This window comes from Rattus norvegicus, chromosome 13 (genome assembly GCF_021556685.1).
Source record: "Rattus norvegicus strain SHRSP/BbbUtx chromosome 13, alternate assembly SHRSP_T2T, whole genome shotgun sequence".
NCBI lineage: Eukaryota > Metazoa > Chordata > Mammalia > Rodentia > Muridae > Rattus > Rattus norvegicus.
In genome coordinates, this window is record NC_141546.1 from 58,175,977 (window position 1) to 58,202,861 (window position 26,885).

Consider the following 26,885-nt stretch of genomic DNA (forward strand, 5'->3'; position numbering starts at 1 on the left):
AGTATTAAGCTACAGAACTGCCTTCGACATTGGATGAAAATTTGATTTTTGTCCTGAGCACATTTTCTGAAGTGGCTGTTTCCTGACAGTGTGATTCTTGTGATAGGCACCTATGCTATTTAAAAACACAGTCTTATTTCCAAACCTATTAACAAGTACGTTTGCCTGCAACAGAGTTTTCCACTCCAAGACTTCTAAAGTTAGGGAAACTGGAATAATCTTATTTTCACAGTAAAATTAAAGCAAAGCCACAATAAAGCCGTTATACTAAGCAGTGAGTGACTCCAAGAAAATGGCTCTTAATTAAAGAAAACACAAAAAAGCCACAGTTAATCACCAGCTTTGTATGTAAGTCATTTAGTACTAAGAAAACTTGAGAAAGACGTAAGATCCAAATGTCAGTACAAAGTCCACTATTGTTCAGGCTCTCAGGTTCTGAATCAGGTGTTCCCAGGTCTCATGCTCCAGCCAGTGGCTGTAGCTCCCAATTTTTGCCCGTGAAACTAGCATTTTATGTTTTACGTGTCCCAAGGACAGAAATTCTAGGAAAAGGATATAAAAATTCACATGAAGATAGATTTAGACCCATGGGTATTGTTTTCTATTATTTTAAGATCTTCAAACCCAAGACAAAGCACACACATGTGCACACACACACACACACACACATCACATACCACATACATGCACCACACACTCATATGCACATGCATGCATCCCATACAAACACATACCACACATGTCCACACATTCACATGCACATGCATGTGCCTCAAACACACACACACACACACACACACACACACACACACACACACACACTTGGAGTTAGTACAAAGCAAAGTCTTCCACCCTTATCAAATGTCTGTTTCTAAATTCATCACTGTATCACCATGTGTTGGATTCTGCCTTTGTGTATGTTGGCTTCTGGCATAAAATGAGGGATTAAATTAGAACTGAGAGCAAGTCATCGGCTGTCAGTGCTAGAAAGTGCTCTGTTGACTCAATCAGATCCTTCATTTTCTAAACAGGAATCCCAGTCTCAAGAGGTTAAGTGCCTTGTCTGGAACGGAATAAACAGCAAGGGTAGAGGTGAAGTTTATGGCAGATCATTTAATATCTGAATCCTGTGTTTTTCATTCAGCTCCTAATCTGTACACAGAGGTCAGCTGCGAAGCTTATTAACTCACAGTTATACAAATGAAGCTCTGTAACGTGAGCAATGTAACTAAAACCAGTTTTTAAAAGGTTGCCCCAAATTGGCAGCTAGCTCACTGTGTCTGAATGCTCCTTTAAAGAGAAAGGGGTTGTTTTGGTTTTCAACCTTTGGGCAACAATTCAAACCATGATCTATCTTTCCCCAATCTACATCTGCCTGCTCTCAGACTCACTCTTGTGGATAAAAGCATGGCTAAAAATAGTAACCCAGAAAAAGCGATGCAGACAAGAAGTAACACGGCGGTAAGCAAACTGTGGCTGGGCAGCCTGTGCTGTTTATTAGATTCGGATCTTAAAATAGGAGCGGGGATAATCTTGTGGACACAGCCTTAGTTTGAAATAAAATACATTATTTCAAACAGCAGTTTGTCCTTGGGGATGATGTTAACTCGGCTTTGCAGCCAAGTTACTTCGTAGACTGCGCAGCCTAACAGCAGATAAACTTGCAAGGGACACACTTGTTGGAGTCATTTGACTGAAGGTTCATGGTTTCCATAGCGTCATAGCTTGCAGACAGCGGTAGTCTTCTTCAGAGGTCTAGCAAGGTGGAACATGGGGAGAGGATCCTCTGTTTCCGATCATTATCTCTGACGTAGATGTTGGGAGGATTACGTGGTGTAACAGCGGTTAGCATCAACGGTGCAAAGGAGGCGGGGCCTTAAAAATAGCATGGAGCTGAGAAGGACAAGTCTGGGGATGAGGGATTTTCTTTGCTGCTTGATAGCTTTCATTATAGACATCGGCTTCCTCCCTGCCCCTGCCCTGTTCCTTCTACTTCTCTTGCTTTTATGTGCGTGGTGTGTAGAAGTTCGTGCAGGTACATGTGGGTGTACGAGCATGTGTGGGCGTGCATGTCTCTCCCTCTGTGTTCTGCATACTCAATTATATAAAGAAGCCAGAGGTCGATGTTAGGTGTCTTCCTTAATCACTTACCCCTTAATTTTTTAGACAAGGTCTTTCGGCGAAGCCTCAGGATTTGTTGAGGCTTGCTGGCCAGTGAGCTCCAAGGGATCTGGCTTCTGCCTCAAGCGCCCAGCATTAGGTTTACAGCACTTACCCGTCACCATGTATGGCATTTTTACATGGGTGCTAGAGATCTGAGAGGAAGTCCTCGTGCTTGCATGACAGACACTTTACTGACTGGACCATCTCTCCAAGTGGATATGGACATTATTAATCGAAGCTCCTAGACAAGTCTATCTGAGGGTGAGGGATAATTACCCCATCTCTCTTACAATGATTAAGTGTGACTATGCATATTTCTCCTACTCACTAAAAGGCATGGGATGTTAGTTATATAAATACACTATTATTTTAGCTCCTAAACATTTCTAAAGGGAATGGACTACCCTCGGGATCTTACAAATTACGTTAGCAGCAAGGATCAGTGCAAAGAATTTCTGCAGAGGGCCGTGTAAGTCTTCAGCTTAGCTGGCCGTGTAGTGCATTATAAGTATTCACCTCTGTTGTTGGGGAAGTTTCTCCAGGCAGAAAGTAAATTAATCAGAATGCTAAGCTTTGGTCACATTTACTTACCAAAGGAAGAAGACAAGTCCAGAGTTTGCGACCCCTGCCAGAGGACATGGGCCTATTTTATTTCTACCACACGCAGAGCTCTTTGCCAAGTTCCTCAGGTAGACATCTGAGGATTATCTTCGATTGCTTTCTTCTTTTTAAAAAACATTCTTATATTTCATCAGTAATGAGTGCCATTGATTCCAGTTTTTCAACGCCTTCTGTTATCTTCTCATGAGGGACCCTTGGACCAACTTTTTAAAACCAGTTTCAAGTCCATCTACTCCATGCTTTCTCACAATGCTCCCTTAACAGTGTAGGAAATAGTCAGAAGTGGACTTGCTTTATGTGTTGACAAGTGGTAAATCTATTGACTCCTCCTAGAGCATGGTACACATTCCTGAGGTTAAAGATTTTGTCCTTCTTCCTCCTCCTCTTCCTCTTCTTCTTCTTCCTCTTCCTCTTCCTCCTCCTCCTCCTCCTCCACCTCTTTCTTTTCTTCTGCAAACTTGGAGTCTATTAAGGAAATACTGTAGGGTGTATTTACCCATGAGCATGGGTAGAGGAGGAGAGGTGTGTAAGAGGAGGACAGTAATCGAAGCCCTGAGTGGGTGTGTCAGGCCTTTCAAGAGGCCAGTCTCTCTTTTGGAGGTCCTAAACCCCCTTACCCCCAGTTCATCCATAACTTGGATTCTAGAGTCCTTGTATCAGGAAAGGTGCATCAGGGAAAAGATGATACACTTAAAGTAAGACCAATAAAGATTAAACAGGGAATTTTAGAGGGTCTTTGTGGGTGAGAAGAAGGAAAAGGAGTATCACAGTATTGTTCCTAAACCTAAGGCATCTATGGGATTGGGCTGTCACAAGAATAGAGGGGCTTCTAGAAACAAGTTCCATGATAGGACATAAAAGGAGGCAGTCAGTGACAGCCTCTGGGATGGGAGTAGGAGAGAAACTCTTCTCAACACAGGCTCACCCCTCCCTCAGACCTCCTGCTGGGACTCAGTAGAAACCCAGCCAGCTTGCAGGAGTCCGAGGAGTCAGTTCGGTTGGTATAATCCCAGAGAACAGGGCTCTGGAGGGTAGACATGACATCTGGTGCTATGATTCCTTTGTGTCCTCAGCATCCATTCCTGTTTCCAGGAAATCCTCACGTCTGCCACAGGAACACATTAAAGCCCACCGGCCACTGAATCAAGAGGGGGGCGATGCCAATTCTTTGACACCCATGCCTGATGTGAAAGCAAGGGTGGTCACTGGGACTCTTAGTAAGGTAGCAGGAAACAAAAGAAAGGGGACTAATACAAACAGCAGTTGCCATCCCTTACTAGTACGTGGACATGGCACAAGGCACGAGTTGACCAACAGGCTTTTTCTTTTCTGGTGTGTGCACTTGAGTGTGTGCGTGAATTGTATGGACATGTATATGGAGGTCAGAGAACAACCTTGGGCATCCTTCCACCTCTACTTCATACAGAGTCCTCACTGGCCCAAAACTCGGGACTCCATCTGTTTCTACCTCAGGATTATGAGTGGGCAGCATCACTCTTTGCTTTGTTGTCCTTGTTGGATATGAACTCAGACCCTCCTGCTTGCAAGGAAAACACTTTACCAGTTGAGCACCTATCTTATCCCAGGGTGCTTTTGTTCTACCACACATTCTATTCCTGTTCCTTTGTCCTTTTGCCAGCGCTGCAGTTGGAAAGGGATTCTCTCCTGGTAACATAAACTTTCATTCTTCTAAGAGCCTAAAGTAAATAAACAAATCAGTCTCAGCCTCTTAATATGAGTGTCTGTTTCCTGGGGTCACTGTGGGGACTAATAATAGATGCAGCAGGACACACGTGCCAACTCAAATGTAATTCAAGTAGCAATTAATAAAGAGACTATCACAAAGACTGGAAGAAGAGCCAGGGTATAGCTTCTGAATTCTGCAGACTACTTGAATAGGGCATCCCCTAGCTATATCAAGGAAGGAGTTGTTCCCATAATCTGGGAGTCATGAAAACCATGCTTCCAGAGCTTCTTATTGGATGGAGAGACGGAATCATCCTGAAGTGACCCAGGTGGGCAAGACTTGGAAGATGCGCTTTCATCTCGCTCTTATTTCTTCCTGATGCTGCAGCAGTCTCCCCTTGTTTAATCTACACAGGCACCAGAGGGGGTAAAGCTTCTTGGTATGGTCATGCACAGTAGTTTCTTTCGTTGTTTACAGACATGGTTCCAGGATGGCTTGCAACTCACTGTGAAGCTCAGGAGCCATGGTGGCCTGGAGTTTACATCACCCCTGCCTTTGGTATGCTGGCATGACGAGTATAAGAATGACACTTGACTAGCAGGAGAGCTTCTTAAGGGCAGGGGACAAGCGAAGAAAGGTGAGAGAACAAATGAAAGATCTCTGGGGTGTAGATATTCTCCAAACACAAGCCAAATGATTCCTTCTCCTCCTCCTTCCTCCTGCTCCTTCCTCCTTCCCCTCCTCTGTCTCTGTCTGTCTGTCTCTGTCTGTCTGTCTCTGTCTGTCTGTCTCTGTCTCTCTGTCTCTGTATCTGCCTGTCTGTCTCCCTCTTTCTCTCTCTCTCCTCTCCTTCCCTCTCCCCTCTTTTAAACAGTCTTCCCCTGACACTCAGGTTGGCTGTGGACTCACAGCAATCCTCCTGTTGTTCACACTCCTGTGACCACTGGCAGCATCTCTCTCCAATTTACACTTTCTTGACTCCTTACAACGTCACCTTGCTTTGTTTTGAAATCCGTGTGAGCCCTTATTTTAAATTCTTTGCATAAGAGGCCAAGGACCTAGAAAGGTCTGGTTGAGATCTTGACCACCATTAATATTCATCCTCAGCATGTCCAGTAAGAGGTTTATTCAAATGATTTTTAGAACTAAACAATATTCTATCTTTTGATGACTTTGACTGGTAAAATAAAAATCAAAGTAGTTTAACCAATATTTACATACTCATTCAGTTTTTTCCTCATTACACCTGTCGTGCATTGATTTTTGAACATTTTTGCCACCTGTGTTGCGTGAAATTTCTTTTCCTTTGTAACTCAGACCAGTGAACAATTCCACCTCATCCATTTTTACAATTCCATTTAAAATTCTCTTTTGGTAAAAGGCACATTCAATCACAGTCCCCTTGAGAATTATTTCTTTGATTCATTAGCTCATTTACTATTTGGATGCTTTAGTTTTTGTAGAAATGTACATGGCCAAAAAATATTTGAAAGAATCTTCAGAACATCCTTAGCCATCAAGAAAATGTAAATAAAAATTGGTTTGATATATATCCAACGTCAGTCAGAATGGCCATCATCAAGACAACATTTGACAACAAACACAGATGAGGATTTGGAGCTAGGTAGCCATTATTCCTTCCTGGTGGCAATGTAAATGTATGCATCCACTGGAGAAATCAGTAAGGAGATCCCTCAAAAAACCAAATTTGATACTGAAATATGACCAAGCTATATCTGGGTTATATTCACAAGGGACTTTTAAACGAATATATCATACACGACACGCCCATGTTTATTGATGCACTAGTCACAAGAGTTAGGAAATGGAGCCAGCCTAGATGTCGGTCGATGAATAAACAAAATGTGGTGCATATACACAACCATACATGCAAACATACATAAAACCATTAAAAAATGACATTTTCAGGAAAAAAAGGTGCAACTTAAAAATCACTGTTGAGTGAAATAAGCCAGACTGATAAAGACAAATGCTGCATGTTTTCTGTCAAATATGGAATAAAATTTAAAATTATGTATATATATGCATGAATACATATATATGCATGTATAAACATATATATACATTTGTGTGTATGTGTATTTATGTATGTGTCTTTGTACATCATGAAATTACAGATAGAATCGTGAGAGGGGAAGATGAGCTCTTAGGGAAGGTAGAAAATCAAGAGAGTAATAAAATGCATGTAATAGGAGAGAGAAAGCAAGACATAACTGGGGGAAGAGAAGGAGCCGGATGGAGGGAGGGAGGGCCATGGAGAAGGAGCACAAATAAGAACAAAGTATATTAGTGCACATACATGAAGAGATCATGATGGAACTCATTGGTTTTTATGTTAGCCTGAAAGAATAATTAAAATATTGTTAAAAATAACCACCATAGTCTCTTTCTTTCTTTTTTTTTAAAGGTCAGAGTTCCCCTTCCCTTGTCTCATTGTTCTAGTGCAGCAGGCTTCCCTTTAACGCATTGCATTGTGTTCCTGAGCCATATTAAGTACCCTGGTTATACCGTCTCATCCTCATGGGAACACAGCAGTATAGCTATTTTTATTCTGTATTATGGATAACGAGAACTGGCTGTAACCACCTTACTCTGCCGATGAATCCTAGCTTAGCTAATGGCTACAGCCCCAGTGCAGGAAGCTTCCTGATGTAACATAATGTGAGGCTCAGAATTGTCCTCCGAAGGATTCCCGCCAAAGTACTTAGTGCAGATCTAATCAAGTCTGTACATCTGACAAACAGCTGGCAGGGAATGTGTGGGACAGAGAATCCTGCTGAAATATGATGTAACAAAGAAGAGGGCCAAAATATGAAATCCGACCTTTTTAAAGGCAATGGTCCTGGGTTCAGTCAAATATTAATTTTCCTGAAAGAGAAGGAATATTTTAGATGAAGAGATACAGCGGATATAATCAGCAAAGGCAATGTGTGTTCTTTGCTGGGATTTCTGTTTGTTCATAGCCATAAAGCATACAGCGTCCAGTGCAGCCCAAGCTTATCTTTGTCTGTTCTAGGCTATAGAGATGTCCCTGCCCAGTCCATTGGTGCACACTGTTCTCATACTAGCTGTCTGTGCTAAAGGCTCTTAATTATTGGTGATGGAGGCTCTTGAGAAGTAGGGGTTCTGTTTGGGACCTTCTTTGGGCCCATCCAAGTCCATAGGGGCCTTGAATGTAGTTCTCAGCCAATAAAGAGCGGAGGACAGCTCTTGAGTGAACTGCCTTGAGAAATTTGGTGTATCTTTTCCCTGAAATTAAAGTGGGACTTATTCCTGTCGGCCCACGGAAGTAAGTTTGCATTAGCGCAGCCTCTGAGGATTTGCTTCCCGCTGTCTTACTTTCCCACTCCTCGGGTGTTTTCAGAGCCCACTTGCTATACAAGCCTCTTTTTCTCAGGCTCCAAATGGAAACTGTGATGCAGCTACTTTCTCCAAACAGGCAGGGCATGACTATTGTAGTCATGAAGCAGAGTTGCTGCAGAGATCGGCAGAAGTTAAGTCACCCCAAGGAAATAAGTAAACACCACGGCTATTGCCTATGTCTTATGGTCATAGTCATGAGGCTTTTAATACTTCTTCTAGGAAGAAGGTGGGAAGGGCATGAGACCCTCTCTGAGATTCCAGTCACCACTCTCCAGAGCCACACCGTTTTGCCATATGCTAGACTACATTGGAAATGGAAGATTGATAGGGAGCTAGAAGTCTTCAGTGGTGCAGCAGCCAATCAGTCAGACATGCGGGAGGTGGGACTTCCTGGCGGTATAGCTACATTTGAGTTACACACATGCTCAAAACTCTTATTGGCTTACCCATCTGGACTTGTGCAGAATTCTTCCTTTAATCAGTTGCTGCCTTCTCTATTTGAATAGATTCTTTGGAAATCTCTCCCCAGGAAATGTCATACAACGAAGCTCATGACAAATTTGCTCCGTTCACTAGATGTTGCCTCATGGGTAACCATTCAGTGATGGAGTTAGTAAGCGATTCTGTGACACTTTTATAGGAGGGAGTAGGCTTTGAGGTCACATAAATCTAAGTCCCAAGTCACAGAAGCAAAAGTCCCTGGCTTTTTCATGTCATGATTGCCTGACTTGAATCAACCAATATTCTTTTTTTTCAATATTCCTATTCTTCCCTTTATACTTTAAGTTTACAAACTTGCACAGGTATGGGTGCTGCTTTACTTTATGTCATTTCTGGTACTTGACTTATTTATGATCACTTATGATCTGTTCATAAATTCAGGTAATGATTCCAAAGTAACTCAAGGATAGAAGGTAGTGATAGCGTGAATGAAGTCTTGTATGGTCCCTCTATGCAGAACAGACAGACATATCTATGTCTTTCCTCAGCAGCAGAATTCATTGAAAAATAGTAAATTCACAAACTGGGTCACTTTGGGTGGCTACAATTTACTAAAGAATCAAGATTCACTTTGATAGCTATCTCTTGGCAATTACAGAATCTTCTATTCAATGTTAATTATGATTTGTCTATCTATCTGTCTTACAGAACATCTACAATAGGAATAAGAAGGCCACAGAGTTCAAAGAGGTCCTAATAGTGGCAGAGGAGGGAGGATGTCCACAGTGAGGTCCAAGTGGCAGACAAATGAATAGAGAATAGATGGATGGCAGGATGGCAATATGAAAGGGATACACCAGGCTGAGCCAAGAAGCACTCTCACATGAAGCTATTTGCATAGCCAGACATTCTCCATCAATTTCTACACACACACACACACACACACACACACACACACACACACAAACACGCACACACACACACAGAGTCAGAAGGCAGGTTGGAAGAACCAACACAGTTATAGTTTTAGGTATAATTTTTTTCTTTTCTTTCTTTTTTTTTTATTAACTTGAGTATTTTTTATATACATTTCGAGTGTTATTCCCTTTCCCGGTTTCCGGGCAAACATCCCCCTCCCCCCTCCCCTTCCGTATGGGTGTTCCCCTCCCCACCCTCCCCCCATTTCCGCCCTCCCCCCATAGACTAGTTCACTGGGGGTTCAGTCTTAGCAGGACCCAGGGCTTCCCCTTCCACTGGTGCTCTTACTAGGATATTCATTGCTACCTATGAGGTCAGAGTCCAGGGTCAGTCCATGTATAGTCTTTAGGTAGTGGCTTAGTCCCTGGAAGCTCTGGTTGCTTGGCATTGTTGTACATATGGGGTCTCGAGCCCCTTCAAGCTCTTCCAGTTCTTTCTCTGATTCCTTCAACGGGGGTCCTATTCTCAGTTCAGTGGTTTGCTGCTGGCATTCGCCTCTGTATTTTGCTGTATTCTGGCTGTGTCTCTCAGGAGCGATCTACATCCGGCTCCTGTCGGTGTGCACTTCTTTGCTTCATCCATCTTGTCTAATTGGGTGGCTGTATATGTATGGGCCACATGTGGGGCAGGCTCTGAATGGGTGTTCCTTCAGTCTCTGTTTTAATCTTTGCCTCTCTCTTCCCTGCTAAGGGTATTCTTGTTCCCCTTTTAAAGAAGGAGTGAAGCATTCACATTTTGATCATCTGTCTTGAGTTTCATTTGTTCTAGGCATCTAGGGTAATTCAAGCATTTGGGCTAATAGCCACTTATCAATGAGTGCATACCATGTGTGTTTTTCTGTGATTGGGTTACCTCACTCAGGATGATATTTTCCAGTTCCGACCATTTGCCTACGAATTTCATAAAGTCATTGTTTTTGATAGCTGAGTAATATTCCATTGTGTAGATGTACCACATTTTCTGTATTCATTCCTCTGTTGAAGGGCATCTGGGTTCTTTCTAGCTTCTGGCTATTATAAATAAGGTATAATTTTTAAAAGGACTTATTTTAATTATCTGCAGTTATGTTTATGTGTGTCCATGTGTCTGTGTAGGAGTATGTGGACATGGATATAGGTCAGAGGTATCAAAGAGCCCCTGGAGCTGGAGTAACAGACGCTTTTGAGTCACCTGATATGGGTGCTGGGAACCAAACTCAGGTCCTCTGCAATTTCAATATACTCTTAAGTGATGAGGCATCTTTCAGGTGCTTAAATAGCTTTGTCAAAAATGGATCTGGGTTTAGAAGACAGCTGGTATCAGACTTATGTTTCCCAAGGCAAAGACTGTACCAGGGACATGTTGATTAGAAATGTGGATACAATTCTTTATAAATGGAAAGCATCCTTCTCAGGTGTAAGCTGAGGAAGGCAAGCCCAGAAAGTCCTGGACCATGGGGTTCTTAGTCCTTCAAAGGACATTTACAGAGCGTTACCATTTCTACTTGTACAACACACATTTTTCTTGAGCGTCAGCGGCTCCTTTCATGAAGCCCAGATGAAGAAGGACTTCCGGTCTTTCTCTACCAACTGGCTTCTTTCACGTGTGAATCTAGACATTTTACTCTCCAGTCCCTAGTCTATCTCCCATATTTCATGTCTATTGCTGTTTTACTTGTTCAAATCTTGTTTAGGTAGCCGTATCGTTGAAGTATATGGGTGCAGCTTTCCAGTCATTTCTAGGAGACACAAGCTCATAGTGTATTTCCTTGTTCACTGGCTCTTACAGTCTTTTCAACTCTACTTCTCTGATGTTCCCTAAGTTTTAGGTGCAGGTGTTGTATTATAAGTATATCATTTGGGACAGGGCACCTCACTTGTTTTCTGCATTTGGACCAGCTGTGGTTTCCTGTAACAGTCTTTATCTGTTGCAAATAGAAGTTTCTTTGATGAGAAGCGGAGCTATACTTACCCGTGGATATAAAGGTAAATACTCAGAATGAAGGTAGGTATGCTGGTTTAGTAAGGGTGGTAGTATATCCTTTCAGATCCATGACCTCATTAGCCCTGGGGACTTGGCTAGGTTCTCACGATCAATTGGGGAGATGTTGGTTTCTACCAAGATATGAATATCACTATTTGTACCCTTTGGGTGGTTGCGTCATACTGGTCATTATTGTAGTTCATAAGCAACACAGCTGGGTAGGACTATAAGTTGTTTCCCTTCTTTGGAAGCTTGCATAGCACCTGTTGGTACTGTGAAAGCTAGTTCTCAGGGAGGAAACTTTTAGGTCAGATGCAGTACAGATCCTCTGTGTCCTGTGTTTAAAGTGTATGGTGTGTTCAGTAACAGAGACTTAATCTCCAACCTCTCAGAGGTAACCAAGGGCAACGACACAACAGGCCATACTATTTTAGAACTCTCTTGAACTCCCTTGACCAAAAAGTCAGAAGGGGTTTCTCATGCCTGATATTGGACTTTTGGGGGTGTGGGGGAGCAACTGTTAACTAAAGTGGAGTAAATTCTATATGTCTATGACTATGTCTAGGTTTACACACAGACTTACACATGATTTTAGGAATTCTTTTCTGGATTGAAATCTTTGCTGGGTATGGTGATACTTGCCTTTAATTTCAGCAGTCGAGAGGTAAAAGTAGGCAGATCTTTGAGGTCAGACTGGTGTGCATAGGCAGTTCCAGCCCAGCAAGCCTCCTTAGTAATCCATTACCGTGCGTAAGGCAGGGAAAGAAAGGATGCTAGGCCCGTCACGGAATGATTTTTAAGTGAATTTCAGTGACTTATTTAACCTTTTCATAAATCAACTTTGAGTTCAAAATAAGAATTTTAGGTTCTCTAGCTTACTTTTCCCCACTCTTGGAGTCTTCTTTCCAATACGGGGCCCAACTGTGCAATCAGATTTCACAAGCCAAGCACATTGCAACCTTCCCTTAATGCTCTCTTACAGTGGATCCTTTTTGTGCACCGTCAACCAGCTTATGAACATTAAAATGTGAACAACTGATAAGACTTCATTCTGTCTTCTTTGAAAATTTACACCGCAGAACAATTTAGTGCTGTGTACTGAGGGGCCTCTGGGCTTTAAACCAGGGCTGTGGAGCTTAGTTTTGTTGCTTAGAGCAAGTCACTTTTCCTCTTCTTTTTGGATTTTATTTTATTGAGATTATAATATAATTACATTTCTCCCTTCCCCTCCCTTTCTCCAAACTTTCCCATTTATGATTTCTTGCTCTTTTTAAAATTCACAGCCTCTTTTTACACTAATTGTTGTTAGTCATGTATGAGTTAATATAACTCATACATGTATGAGTTAATACAAATCTATATTTCTAAGTACCTAAAACAACCTTCTCAGGCTACACAATGTTACTTGTATATATGTTTTCAGGGATGACCATTTGGTATTGGATAGCCAGTTGGAGTGCTATTTCCTCAGAAAACTATGACTCCTTAGCTCAGTATTCTTTAGTTGCCTGTAGTTCTTTGTGTAGGATTGAAACCTCATGGGCTCTCCTCTGCCCACATAAACATGTCTGCTGTTGTTGTCCTTGTTCAGTCCCTGTTTAGACCATCACATTGAGAAGACTTTATGGGTACAGCTTCAGACATCACTGGGAGAAACAAGCTCACAGCAAACACCCCGAACTTCTGGCTCTTAGAATCTTTCTGTCCCTTCTTCCACAATGATATAGAACTTTAAGTGCAAGAGTTGTGTTATAGATGTATCATTTGAGGCTGGGCTCCATTCCGCCACTGTGCATTTTGATTGGTTGTGGCTTTCTGTACTGGTTTCTGTCCGCTGCAAAGAGACATTGCCTTGATGTGGGGTGAGGACTACATTGATCTGTAGTTATAAGGACAGATATGTAGAATGTAGTTTGGGATTCTGCTGGCTTAGTAAAGTGGCAGTTTTAACTTCTCTCCAGAGATCCATACATTCTCTAGCCCTGGATAATTGGTTACATTTTCAGTACCAGGCAAGTAGAACAGGATTTAAGTTCAAATGAAGAGCTGTTGGCTACCACCCTGTATGCACGGCATTACCATACCCTTATTGTACCTGGGCCATGAGCATTGCTGTTGTGGTTCAGGCATAATAGCTGGGTAGTACTGTTAGTTGCTTCCTTCCTTTGAAGGATTTCACGGTGTGTTCTGGTCTCATTGTGGGAGTGTTGGGGGGTAGAGGAGAAACAGAAGGGGGATAGAAAGGAGGGCTCTTTAAATTTCTATCTCATGTACTGCCTTGTTTACATTTTTGCAAGCATGGTTTATTTTTATAAGATGAAAAAGCAACTATATAACATTATATTCATAAAACAACTACAATGTAGCAATGAGTACCTTGAATTAGGCTTAGAGTGTTTTATGTGGAGTCTTATAATTTAAATCCTAACCTAAGATTTGTAATACTGGGCAGTTTTAACCAAAGAGTTGGATAGTTTTAAGTATTAGTTCCTTGTTTATACTCATTAATGGAAAAGATGAGAGGAAAAAAGGAGAAAAAGCATCAAAGGAAACTGATGTAATGTGCAAAAGGCCCTCAACACACACACACATGTGTACATACACACACACACACACACACACACACACACACACACACACACACCCCTTTTTATAGATGCTTGTTATAAGAAACTGTGGTCAGAATAGGTTCATACACTTCCAAGCTTCACTGTGATCAAAGCTTTGATGTCATTATGTTCTCTTAAAAGAGCCTCATTTTTTCTCAGAAGACTGTGGAAGAAAAGGATTGCCTTCCTCAAGGCCAGTAGCTGTTGCATAATATTTTCCTCTAAACAATCTGGAATATAGTGGGAAAGAATTTCATAATTTCCTTTGGGTTGTCTGTATGTGGAAATGCATTGCAACTAGAGGAATGTGATCTATTAATAGGCAAATCAGTTCAATAAATGTACTAAGGTTCACTTTTTTGTGACTCTCAGATTCAATGTCAGTACTAAAATGAAAGAAGTTGACCATCCTATATTATACTTTCAATTAAGGAAATCATTAATTATTGATTCGAATACATGTGCAAAACCTACATGATGTGCCCTGGTAAAGTCCTGGGAAACATGACCTCTGGATATTGCTAAACTTGTACAAAACTTCTAAATAAAACATTCCTATCTCTGTTATGTTTGCCAAAATAATGAATCACAGTGGGCTGCTGTCGGTACGAGCAGCCAGTGACGTGTGTTCCTTTTGCTTTCCCTAGAGCGCATGGCTGGAGTCATTATCATACAAAGCAAACTCTTGGAGCTTTGTGGTACATAGCACGATTTATACTCTATGGCTTTCTCAGGAAGACTGTGGTGAACACTAATTGCTGACTCAGTTTAAACTTGTTGGACCGTGAATAAAGTATACATGCTCCCCCCTCTTCCCTCTCTCTTTGACCTTTCCCATATAACTTTGTCCATGTGGTGTGTCAATGTGGGGCTGACAAGATGATTTATGGAAACACTGGCAGATGTGCTAGAGCGCATTTAAACTTTGAGGTACGTCACTACCTCTCTTGCCCACACAAGTTTTTATTTGTACCTGTTCATATTAATTGGACATGGGAATACTTACTGAGATAGTAAACCATTTTATGAAAGTCAAACTCTACATACTAATCGTAGAAATGTTTTAAGATACCAAAATAAAAACCTCATAGAGCAAAATAAAAATTAAAAACAAAAATGGAGCTGTGCTTTAATCTATAGCCTAAAAATGGGCATTAATACTTCTCTTTTAACCAAAAAGAACAATTTCACTTACTTATTATTTTTGCTTTGTAGGACAGAGTCTTACTCTGGAGTCAAGGTTGGTCTTAGAACTACTTACTCACGGCAGAGTTTTGCCTCAACCTCTATAATAGACTGCAGGTGTAAGCTATTAGAGATGACTCCACATAGATAATTTTGTATCCTGCTTTTTTTTCATATCATATTGACAAGTTGTTTATACTATACTACAAATTAAAATTGAGACCTGTTGTCAGACACCTCCATTCTCAGCACTTGGGGACTGGAGACAGGAGGAACAAGAGCTCAGTGCCAGCTTTGGCTATATAGCTGGTTTGAGGTAGCCTCAGCTACACAAGACCCTGTCTCAACAAACAACAATGAAACCAGACTAAACTGGAAAGCTTCATTGCTTTAAAACCGTAAAATGCTACGTACGTAGATGAGAAGTTTGTGTTCTAATGCTGCTCTTCAGTCTCCTTTCAGCAGCCTGACAGAGTCTGAAGCACTGGCAAGGGAAACTGAAGAATTTTGTCCCTGGCCGGTTTCTGGACATTGTGATTCCTCAATGTCCAAAGTGACCATCTTGTTTGTTGAGCAGAGAGAGATATTCTAATTTTCTAGTTACTCTCAGATTGAGAGGCTCATGGAGCACTTACTATGGGTCCTGAGCTGGGACCACAAAAATGTCACGTTCAAAGTTCTTCAGGGAAATCCACTCAACTGTTAACTTTATGTTTCTGAAGCCTTTATCCACCATAGCAAGAAGCCTGGATTTTGTTCATAGATCCTATGGGGGAGAAGCTGAAGCCATTTCATGGAACCTTTATAAACAAATTGAAGGACTTTTCTTTTGTAGCTGTTTGCAAGATTAAGAACTTAGTAAATTAGTAAAAAGGCCGCATTCAACTTGTAGGGATTTGGGGTTAGAAAGAAAACAGTTGAGGAATTCTGAAGCCAAAAGGGACAGATGAATACAGTTTCGTGCAATTGACCTGAAATACCAAGTAAGTTCTTTACTTAAAATACCAACACCATAAAAGCAGCAGGGCGATGGTCTGAGAAAGAGATGCTCTTTTGGTTGTGCACGATGATACAGGCATGGATGTCGACAGACAGTTGGCCCAGCGGGATCCCGAGCACAACAGTTTCATGGTACCATACTCCATGCTGGCAGCAGGGCCTTCCCTTGCATCCTATATTTAAACTTGGCACCTGCCAGGAAATACCCTGGCACGGCTTTGGAATCACTGTCGCAGCTGTTAATTTCCATAACTTGTTTTAGTTACTAGACACTGCTGTGAGCTAGAGAGAAGAGGACCATATGGACAAGAGCTAGAGACTTTCAGAGTGATTTCACATGACAGGCCACTTGGCCAGGATTATACACAATTTACTTCTTCAGTCCAGAGCTAAAAGCACAGCTATACGCAGGCGGCATGAAACCCAGCACTCTTCACCGACGGTTTGTCAGTTCTCAACAGAGCTCTCATTCTAAGGCAGAGACTTTCTGTTTTTTTTTCAGACACCCAGTACTGAACAAGACAAGACTTGCTCTATTCGGTATACATAATGAAGAGCCAACTTTCTCAGTTTTCTACTAAACTTAAGAGTTGTAAGCAGAAAAATGAGAATTCTAGTGTGTTGACCTAGCAGAGAAGAATGCCAGTAAGTATTGAGGTAATAAAAAGAAACCATTGGAGTATGATAAACACAATGCAAAAATTTAACCCCAGGCATACTACTGGCTATTTTATACTGGCAGTTAGGTAGATCATTTTTTCCTTAGTCTCTCTCTCTCTCTCTCTCTCTCTCTCTCTCTCTCTTTGTGTGTGTGTGTGTGTGTGTGTGTGTGTGTGTGTGTGTGTGTGTGTGTGTGTGTGTCCCTACCTATGTGCAGGTACCCATGGAGGTCAAAAGAAGGTGTTAGACACCTTTGAAAACTGAACGTGGGTCCTTTGGAAGAGCAGGAAACGCTCTTGACTGCTGAGTCATCTCTCCAGACCTGGGAAGGTTTTGGAAGGTGATGGAGTGTAAACTGAAAACCAAATGCCTGGGAGGACATAGCTATGGAAAGATGGAGAAACAGAACAAGCCATAAGCTTATAGTTGTGATCAGCATTCAGGGCTATTGCCCAATCCTTCTTACTGTTGGGGAACTGAGGAAGGAGGGGTTACTTGATGACTATAAAGGAACTGTGTAAATGGCCTCAGGGGAAAGCAAGTGCAGGGAATCCAAAGCTTTACAGGTTGAGTAAATGTTTATTCCAAATGGGAGACTACTGTGGGACATGGCACATATTTAATTTACCTGCCCCATGTTTGATGAGTGCCAGGTCTTGTGCATAATTTTGAAATATACAGATTTATTGGACATTTTATCTTAAAGGAGATCCTAGTCTAAATGGCGACTCCTTTTTTTCAACGTTTTCTTTAAAAAAAAATTATTTATTTATATGAGTACACTGTCGCTGTCTTCAGAAAAGTGCATCAGATCCCATTACAGATGGTTGTGAGTCACCATGTGGTTGCTGGGATTTGAACTCAGGACCTCTGGAACAGCCGTGAGTGCTCTTACCACTGAGCCATCTCTCCAGCCCTTTGCATCTTTTTTTTTTCCTCTGGACAATGGGAACATTCTGGACAACTGCCAAGGATCTGGATCTCTATAACTTCTTAATAGTCTGAAGCTCTTATTGTCATCATTGTTATGGGTCTCCATTTGGTTGTGTACAGGCCTTTCAAAGTAAATAAAACTGAAGAATATAATTGTTTGTATTTTTCCTATCTATGTTAGTATACATAGATGCAATAAACAAACATGTAAGCTCTTTTGAACTTATAAACCCTGTCATATCTAAAGGATTTCCAGGCATGGTAGCACATGTCTTTAAGCTTAGCCATTTGAGAGGATTTCATGGCTTCAAAAATTCAAGGCTGATAGGGCATTGATGACAGATCAAATAAATGATTCCATGTTAGTCTATTTACTGAATCAATGAGTTTCCTATGGTTGCCTGAAGAAGTATAGGAGAGGGGTTACTTATAGGAGTGTAGGTAAGGTTTCCTACAGGAACATGGTTGTCTCAAAGGCAAGTTGCATCACTGAGTGGTCTACTTTTACATCCCTGGAGCTCACTGAACAACCTGGCACATGGAAAATCTGGGCCTTATTTAGTTATTGCTGCTTATATAACCTTGTGGAGACTTGTGAACCTTGTTTCAGGAGGTTTCTGAGACCGTACAGTTTTGTTGAATTCCTGAGCCTTGTAAGTTTTGTTTACATCCTAGTCCTATTGTGCCTTTATCCAGGAGTCATTGTTTCAATTCAGAGGACACGTTTGTACAATAATACTATCAAACACAGAAGAGTCCCAGAGTTTTCCAAAATTTCCTCATCCATCTTTACCACTAACCACAGGCAGTCGTGGATCAGTTGTCTGTTCCTTTAATTTTGACTTTTATAGAGCATTATGGAAACAGAATCGCACATGTGACTAATGTACTATTTGCCTTCTTTCACTGACAGCACTGTGTTTGCCATGTTTTTGTGAGTTTAGATACATTGTTCCTTCATAACACTGAGTGGTATTCTACAGTAGAGATACAGCATAATTTCTCTATTCTCTTGCCAGTTGAAAGGAACATCTGAGCACTTTCCAGCTTTGTTGACTGTGAATAAAGCCACTATCAACCTTCTTGTACAGTTGTGAATGCTTTTTACAGAAAATGTTTAGCCATAAGCATCCAAGAGTGGGAATCCTATACACTATGGTAAGTTATGAATGTGTCAACTGCTTTCCAAACTAGATATCTTTTTATATTTTCACCATCAGTATATACATGTTCTAGTGGTTCTTGGTATTGTTATTTTTATTTCTTTATTTTTACCCATTTATAAACTTTGTAGTACCAACTTTTTGGTATCTGTATTTCCATAGCCCCAGTGACCTAAATGATGCAACCTTCGACATGCTTTTTTTGTCATCTGTAGACTTAATGAAATATCTGTTTAAAACTTTTCCTCATTAAAAAAAAAACCTGGGTTGTTATTTTGCATTGAGATTTCTTCACATACTCTAGATGTAAGAAGTCCTTTTTTAGATAAATGTTTTGTCCCAAAATTCAGCGTGTTTTTCATAATGTCTTTCAAAAGGCAGAACATTATAATTACGGTAAAATCTAATTTGTCAGTTTAGTTTTGTGGGATACAATTTTCAATTATAGTTAGAGAATGTTTAAAGTACTATATTTTATACTTGAAACAACACTTCATTTTTCATGGTTTTTTCTTTTCCTGAAACAGGATCTCATGAAGCCTTGTCTGTTCTTAAACTTCCCATGTAGCCAAGGTTATCCTTCTACCCCTGATCTTCTGGCCTCCACCTAGCAAGCACTGAAATTTCAGTCATGTATCACCACATCTGGCTTAAATTTTTCATTTGAACATCGTTTCGTGGGTCATCAGCTTCCTCAGAGGACTATGGACGTAGCTCATCTCTGTCCTGTGAGATTGTTGGTCTTAGCTGAAATGACTTAAATGTTGAGATCTGTCTGATGCAACTGCTGGGATCCTGTGTTCAGGCCTCAGTGTCTTTGCTAGGTAGGGTCTTCCACGTACTTTCTTCATGTAGTTTTCTTGGACTTTCTCACAGCAAAATGTCTCAGAATAGTTAAAGTTCTTACCAATGGCCAATGTTTTAACTAATATTTTATGTGCTACTCAGTATATATAGATATTTTAGTGTATTCTTTTAAATAATTTTGGCTGAAAATTAAATAATCAACAAAATATGAGATACTAAATCACTCTGCACCATATGTGGCTGTTTAAAAAAATTGACCACCCCTACTAAATCTGGAGTTGACTGTGTTAAACTAATAATAGTTTTGACTGGCCTCAAAAATCAATCACAGCAATTCTTTCACCTCAGCCTCCCAAGTGCTGAGAAGACAAGCATGTGCCACAATACATTGCTTTATTGTGTTTTAAAATCATGCAAAACAAGATTGTTAGCCAAGACTCTAAGCATAGAGGAAACTCAGGTGGCACAGGGAACGGACGGGCCCAGAACAGAAGTGAGGGAAACACTTGGTGAAGACCCTGGTGAGGCTCAGCTTTGGTAATTGCTACTAACTAGGAACACGATAACTGAATTGGTTAATTAATTAGCAATCTTTTGACAAGTTCATGTATTTCTACATTGATTGTAATTGCTCCCATTGACTCTCTCCTCCAGGTTCCAATCAAACCATTCCTCTTGTTAGCTGCACAGCTTCTACTTGTGATTGGTTAAAATAAAATGAATTAATAAAATGCAAATTCAAATGTGTTTAAATTATTGTTTGACAAACACAATGAAAGCTCACTTGGACCCTTTTCAAACACCTTTCAACTTCCGCTTTAGGACTTTCAGACTTACCTTTGCCATAGAAGGCTTCTCCTTGTGCTCTGCTAACTATACAATGAGTGATTCCATTACAGAATAATGTATGAACTTCTCCCAAACATTTCCGTAGATACATACTCATAATAGAGTTGCACAGGTGGACTAAAAATTCACAGTGGCTTTCTAGTGAAGAAGTTTGGTCTTAGCAATGCACTGATATTTGAGAAGAGTCTGAATCTATTGTTGTAATGGAGTGTGGAGTTGCCAGAAAGTAAGGTGCCTGAATGGATTCAGCCATCAGAGGGACCCTCTGAGAACATCAATAGTTTATGATAAAAAGAGGGATGAAACACATTTCTTAAGGTTAACTATTTATTCTCACAGAGATTATTCTTTAAAAGGCTAAGAAGAAGTGTTATATTTTATGACAGTTGCTTACATATAGTAGTGAAAATGTATTCATTTCCAAAAGGACTAAAAGGGAAAAACAGGCAACCTCACTTAGACAAATTGTTCCCACACTGCAGTGAGTATCTAATGAAAGTGGCCTGAGAAGATACTTGCAATGGATTAACTGCTGGACGGTATTTCTCCAATCTTTGTGCATGCATGTGTGTTTATGTCTGTCTGTCTGTCTCTCTCTGTGTGTGCGTGCTGTAGACACATGTGTATAAATGTGCACACTGATGTGCTCCCCTGTATAGAAGTGGAGGTTGCCTTTGGGTATCTTTCTCTAGTGTGCTCCAGTTCGTTTGTCCCTGAAATGGTTGCTCTATTTGGCAATTACTCAGATGTCGGTTTTTTGCAATGAGAGTGTGAGTTCTTTTCAAGCTGATCTTTTGATGTGCTTGCCTAATTCCTGACACATGGCAGATTTATAAAATGAGTTAGCCTTTAGGTTGAAGAATTAAATCATGAATGTTGGTGTATAGAGGCATTTTAAAATGATTTTTAAAACATCAAAATATCCTAGCACTACTTACTTGTCTCACATGACCAAAACAGGTCATAAACCATTAGGATCCCCTCTCTCTAAGCTCTCAACTTCACAATATTTATTTGAGATCCCATTCTTTATATTTCCATATAGATCCATGTTTCTATTAGTCCCCAGCAAGTACTTTATCTGTGGAGTTTTATGTGGTTACTGACCAAGCTTTGTAAGGAAGCTGTTGTTATGAGTACTGGGAATGTTTAATTTTAGGATATTGTGCAAGATTCCACAATGAAATTTGCTATCTCACTTTTTTAACCTTTTGTTTCTTCTCAAGATTATAAAGCCATTAACTTTGTGTTTGAAATTGCTGAGTGTCTATGCTCATGTCAGAGGCTGTATATTTATAAGTACTTAAGAACATAATGGGAGGAGCTGGATATCTTTGGTTTTGACAAGTTTTATCTTTTGACAACAGATTCTTCCAGACATGGCAGCTGAATGAAGGGCTTCCGTTTATTAGACACAATACTTTTAACTTTTTAACCCTGGAAAGGAGAATGAAAGGAAGTTCTAATGAACTGCTGGCATTTTGGTGGTTGCTGAATGATTTACATGGTGTTTTATTAGACACCGCTGAACAAAGCCTCCTTTTCTGTGGGTGTTCATCAAAAGCCACTGTGGCATTAGGAATTTGCCTTTTCAAGAAAAATACTGTCCAGTCTGAACAAATGAAACTCCTAATTTAATAGATTCTTGTCTTTTTTACTCAAACGCTCTTTCTTTCCCATCTCTTTGATCATATTTATCCTCTTTTGGAAACACGGCCGATCTGTTTTAGTGCCAAACACAAATCATTTAATATTCAACATCCTTCGCTTGGTGTCCCTGTGTACACAACACTCGTGTTTCTCATTTCCCATCATTTCATGTCTAACAAACCTTCCTGTGTCCTTCAGAGATAATCAGCTCGGCTAGGTAGATCATGAGATGCTCTAGTGCTCCGTGCTTTCCGGAGAATGGTTCAAAGGGCTGTTTTAAAAATAGCTCATGTTTTGTAAAAGGGATTACATCTACAATTTTTTGGTTCGTACCTTCTCTGTAAGGTCTAGACATGACTTTCAAACTTGATCTTTAAATAACAGGTTCCAGGACACCGTGAAGCAGGGAAAACATAGTCAAATATATTGCTTTGTGCATTCCCATGAATTTATTTGGGCATGGAGAAGTCATTGATGAATTGCCTGGATGTACTTCTGTTCTTTATTTAACATGCAGTCACATGCTGCATACTGTCACTTGGAGGTAGGAAGCAGAATAGAAAAAAAAGAGTTCACACTCTTCCTGTCTAAAAGTCAGACACATGAATCATGGCCCACCATTTGGCATAGTATATTCACGATGCTATCCCACTTCAAACTTTTTCATAGTCTCAAAAGGACCATATAAAGAAGGATGTGCAAACCAAAAGATGAGTAGCATAAGCAGATAGGGGTGAATAGGCAAAAAGAGCTTTAGATGGATCTGTGAGTGAGACAGGGCCCCATGAGGTGCTACAACCCGATTAGGTATCTTTCATAAGATCACTGAGTGACCAGATTTAAGCTGGGTGTGCCTTACACTACACCAGAGCAGCATCTCAAGAATTACTCCCTTAAATTGATTACCTCTGAAGAACATGGAGGAAGGCTTATTAGAAACGATGTTGAAGAGGATGTTAAGGATGAGCTAATAACTTGAGAATCATGCTGAGGATGCAGGCTCCTATTATGAGTGTGGTGGTTTATTCACAGATAATCTATATTGCTCTAGATTCCACATGTGTCCTGATTACCTAGATTTAGAGTTTGTTTCTGTTCCTCCCACTTGGATTTAGATCATAAAGCACAAGAGCCCATGTCTAGATTGCTAAACTCAGACAGGGCAGCTTGGTAAGGAGATCGATTGGGCACTTGTGATTTACAGAAACACTCTCTTGGAAGTGAGGGTGGAATGATCATGGATGGAGGTTTCAAAATTGTGCTATTGACTATCATGTGGCTTGACAAATCAAAAATTCCAGTTTCATCAACCTTGGGAAAATGAAGGGATTGTATCCGATACTCTCTAAATTGCTCTTGCTAAGCTTTTTGTGTTTCCTGTGGTTATGAAAATGAGGGCTGTGATCTGTAGGTTGGACTCAGAATTAGCATTCTCTTTCCTCAGCCTTCTGAGTGTGGGGATAGTAGGTGTGCACCACCATATCCAGCATTTCTGTCATTGACATCCTGTTCCAGGTTAGGCCCATCCTCATTCTCTAATAAGCAATATATTTCCCTCGGAATTCACTACATAGTTCAGGCTGGCCTCGAACTCACAGAGATGATAAAGGTATACACCAAGCTCCTTAAAAGCAAATTTTAAAAATTCTCCTGAATTTCTTTTCTGGAATTCTTACTTTGTGTCCAGTACTATGCTATTTGTTGTCCAGAGTATTTCAGTAAGTTCCTAATTGTTACAATTTTTGTATATGAGTTCTAGAAAGACAAATGGATGAGGAATCTGAGGCAGAGCCAAGCAACTGCTTTCTGTTGCCTGCAGAGAAACAGTTACATCCCTTGGCATTTAGAAACCCTAGCACATGTAACCCCACCAGACATCTCTGCACGCTCATATTCTAACACACCAGCCACATGGTTTTGCTGAAGCCTCATGGGTTCACTGAATGGCCTTCCAAACTTCTGAGAGTCTCTTCCCACAGCTGGTCATTCTGTCTGGTACCAGCCTGCTAGTTTTTCATGTTCTTAAAATGGCGCCTTACTCCCTTTAGTCACTCTCTTCATGCTTAAAACACTCAAAAACCTTTCTTTCTCATGTCACTCAGTTTTTCAATGCAGTTTGACCTTTTTTTTAAACTGCTGACTAAAGGGTTGGTGATTTTAATTCTTTAGATAAAAGAGTTGACAGTTATAATCCTGGCAGAAATCTAAGTGGAGGAGCAATTGAGGTATTGAAATAGGAAGAGGCATTGAAACATAAAGTATTGAAGAAAATATATGTTGATTTTGTAATTTGTCCAAGTTAACCTTTTTGGGTAGACTCAATGCTTTCTTACCTGGAGGCATTATTTATGTCACCAAACCTTTGTGTGGCACATATCAAGCCTGTCCCTTACATACTTCTTATGTATACTAGAAGTAATAGACACAAATCTTTTAAGTGTCTATTGTTTGGGGGTGTTTTGCAATTCTTGATTTAATGTATCTATTTCATTCATAAAGACCAATCTAGTCTTTGGCCCAGATTCTAGCATAAAGCTTCTAAAGCTCCTAGGATTTCTGGAATGCTGGGAATAGTTATGATTCCAAAATGCTTGAGAACACCTCAGCTTGTTTTAATACTTGGTGGAGCTTTGGTTTTTCAGAACAGGGACCAGTCCTCAGCAAGGCCCCTCACAGGATAGGAGGGTTGGAACATTAGGTCTGTGGAACCTCCAGGGATGAGTTCAACTGTATGGCCAATGATTTACCCACGAATGCCCACCTTGGCAGATGATTTAGTCAAGCACAAGATGCTAGGACAAACCTAGTGCCCCTTTATAGTGAAAACATTGTCATAAATGTTGCATTCTCTAAGTTCTGTGAGGCATTCTAGAGAATTGTCATAGTGATGAAAACACCCAGATGTGTTGTTAGAAAAGCAGGTGACATCTAAATGACAAGTTTGGTAGATTAGGACCTTAACCTGTGGAGTCTGCACTACTTCTGAGTGCTGAGTACTTGAAGTGAACTTCAATATACCAGTTGGGGTTGAAACCAAATGAAGTCAAAGGTTGAAGAATGATGATAGCAAAAGTTCAGTTATTTTCAGTAGAAGTCTTCAATGTGATCTAAAATCAAATGGGATCAACTCTGTTTAAAAACAAAATGGCCTTGACAAATAGGAGGATCTAAATGTCCAATGCTTAAACTATCAACTTTGTTTCTTTTGAGACAAGGTCCCATTTTGTAGCCTAGACTGTTATGGAACCCAGCCTGGTCTCGAACTTGTGGCAATCATTCTACTTTAGCCTCTTAAATACTCTTGGGATTACAGGCATGTGACCACAATGCCCAACTTGAGTCTTCTTTATTATACTCGATTAGGAAATCACTTTGTTGGCATTCAAGTCTTTGTAACTACATTCTTTGTTTTGCAAATTCATAGCTGGCTTATTTTCACTCAGTATTTCTCTTCTCAATGGGCGACGGACTGCCTGCCATATAGTGGCAGAAAAGCAAATCTGCTTCCCATTAGAGATGAGTGCCCATCACTTTTGCCAAGCAGGGAGGGAGAAGCTTAGTGATTACACAGTTCTGCTCAAACTAAGCATGTCTGAAAACTGTGTGAAGATCCACAGAGGAACGGACGATATCTCCTTTTCTCATTTTGGTTTGGGTCTTACAGTTTGTCACTTGTCATTAACATTGGCTTTGTATCTCACTGCAGTGAAGCTTAATGGTGTCTAATTTTGTCTGACTTTACGGTGGTTGCATGGCTTCTTTTCAACAACGATCTAATCTCCCTTCCATTTGATCGTCCTGATTTTTACTTCAACGATGCTTTTATAGCCTGTACACTGTGTTGACCTTGGGTGGTCTTACTTTCAATACTACCTATGAGATCATCACACCGTCACATAGAATGGGCTTTCTTAGCTCACTTCCTAGCATGGAAGTTATTTTTTGTTTTGTTTTGTTTGTTTGTTTGTTTGTTTTTGTAAAGACATCAAAAGCAATCTTTAAAGAAATTAAATCACTGCCAGCAAGATCTCTTAACCCAATGTCCTTTCTTTTACTTTATTTTATTACTCATGGAAAGGAAATTTGCTTAGCTTCGCCTTAACCTTGTCTTTTGTGCATCACTTAATACTGATTGAATTTCTTCCCACTGGATGAATAGTTTTATTTTTTTGAAGTAAGTGGCAAATCTTTGAACTTAGTGATTGAAACATAAAAGAAGTAACAAAATCCATTTACCAGATGTGCTTTGAAAATCTCATTTCTTTATAGAGATTGATTTAGTTTTTCAGTTAATGTGATTTTCTTTGGACAAAACGATTAGCTAAAAAAGAAAGGGTAAGTTTCACATAATGTAATTGCTTCTCCAGGTGAGATTTGTGGATTTTGGTTTGAGGCTCCTATAATGCCCTTTATTTATAGGTGAGTGGGTTTCTCTGGTTACTGAAGAACATTCTTTTATGTTTTAGTGTGGCAAGATAAGGCATAGAATCCTGTTCATTTTATTTTTATATTAAACTCTAGTACGTGGAGTGGATATACATATAGCAAAGTAACTTTTCAGTTTCAAGTGAAGGCATTCACTGGTTTATTAAGACATGGTCACAAAGCTAATGTTGTTGGGTGTTTTTCTCATTAAGATTATAATCTCCTGGGACTGTGTTCTCTTCTGGATGTCATGCAGGATCTATATTCTTCTCTCTCTTTTGTGTGAAGAGGGGAATAAATGTTAACAACAATAAGATTTAACTTAATAAAAGCCTAAAAACCCATAAACAACTTGATTGATATGTCAAG

At 40.3% G+C, this 26,885-nt stretch overlaps 1 long non-coding RNA gene across 9 annotated transcripts; it reads left to right on the forward strand.

Annotated features, from left to right (window-relative positions):
* The first annotated feature begins 1,427 nt into the window (after positions 1–1,427).
* Positions 1,428–20,342, forward strand: LOC103691931 (uncharacterized). 9 transcript variants are annotated; one of them, XR_015635499.1, is made up of 6 exons: positions 1,428–1,461; positions 4,949–5,108; positions 11,152–11,238; positions 16,532–16,674; positions 18,642–18,780; positions 19,313–20,342. It is a non-coding gene; the product is annotated as an uncharacterized LOC103691931 (long non-coding RNA). The 9 variants fall into 9 exon arrangements; XR_015635503.1 differs by having other exon boundaries at positions 16,532–16,686; positions 19,313–20,332; XR_015635506.1 differs by lacking the exon at positions 1,428–1,461 and adding an exon at positions 4,625–4,799 and having other exon boundaries at positions 16,532–16,686; positions 19,313–20,332.
* The last annotated feature ends 6,543 nt before the right edge of the window (positions 20,343–26,885 follow it).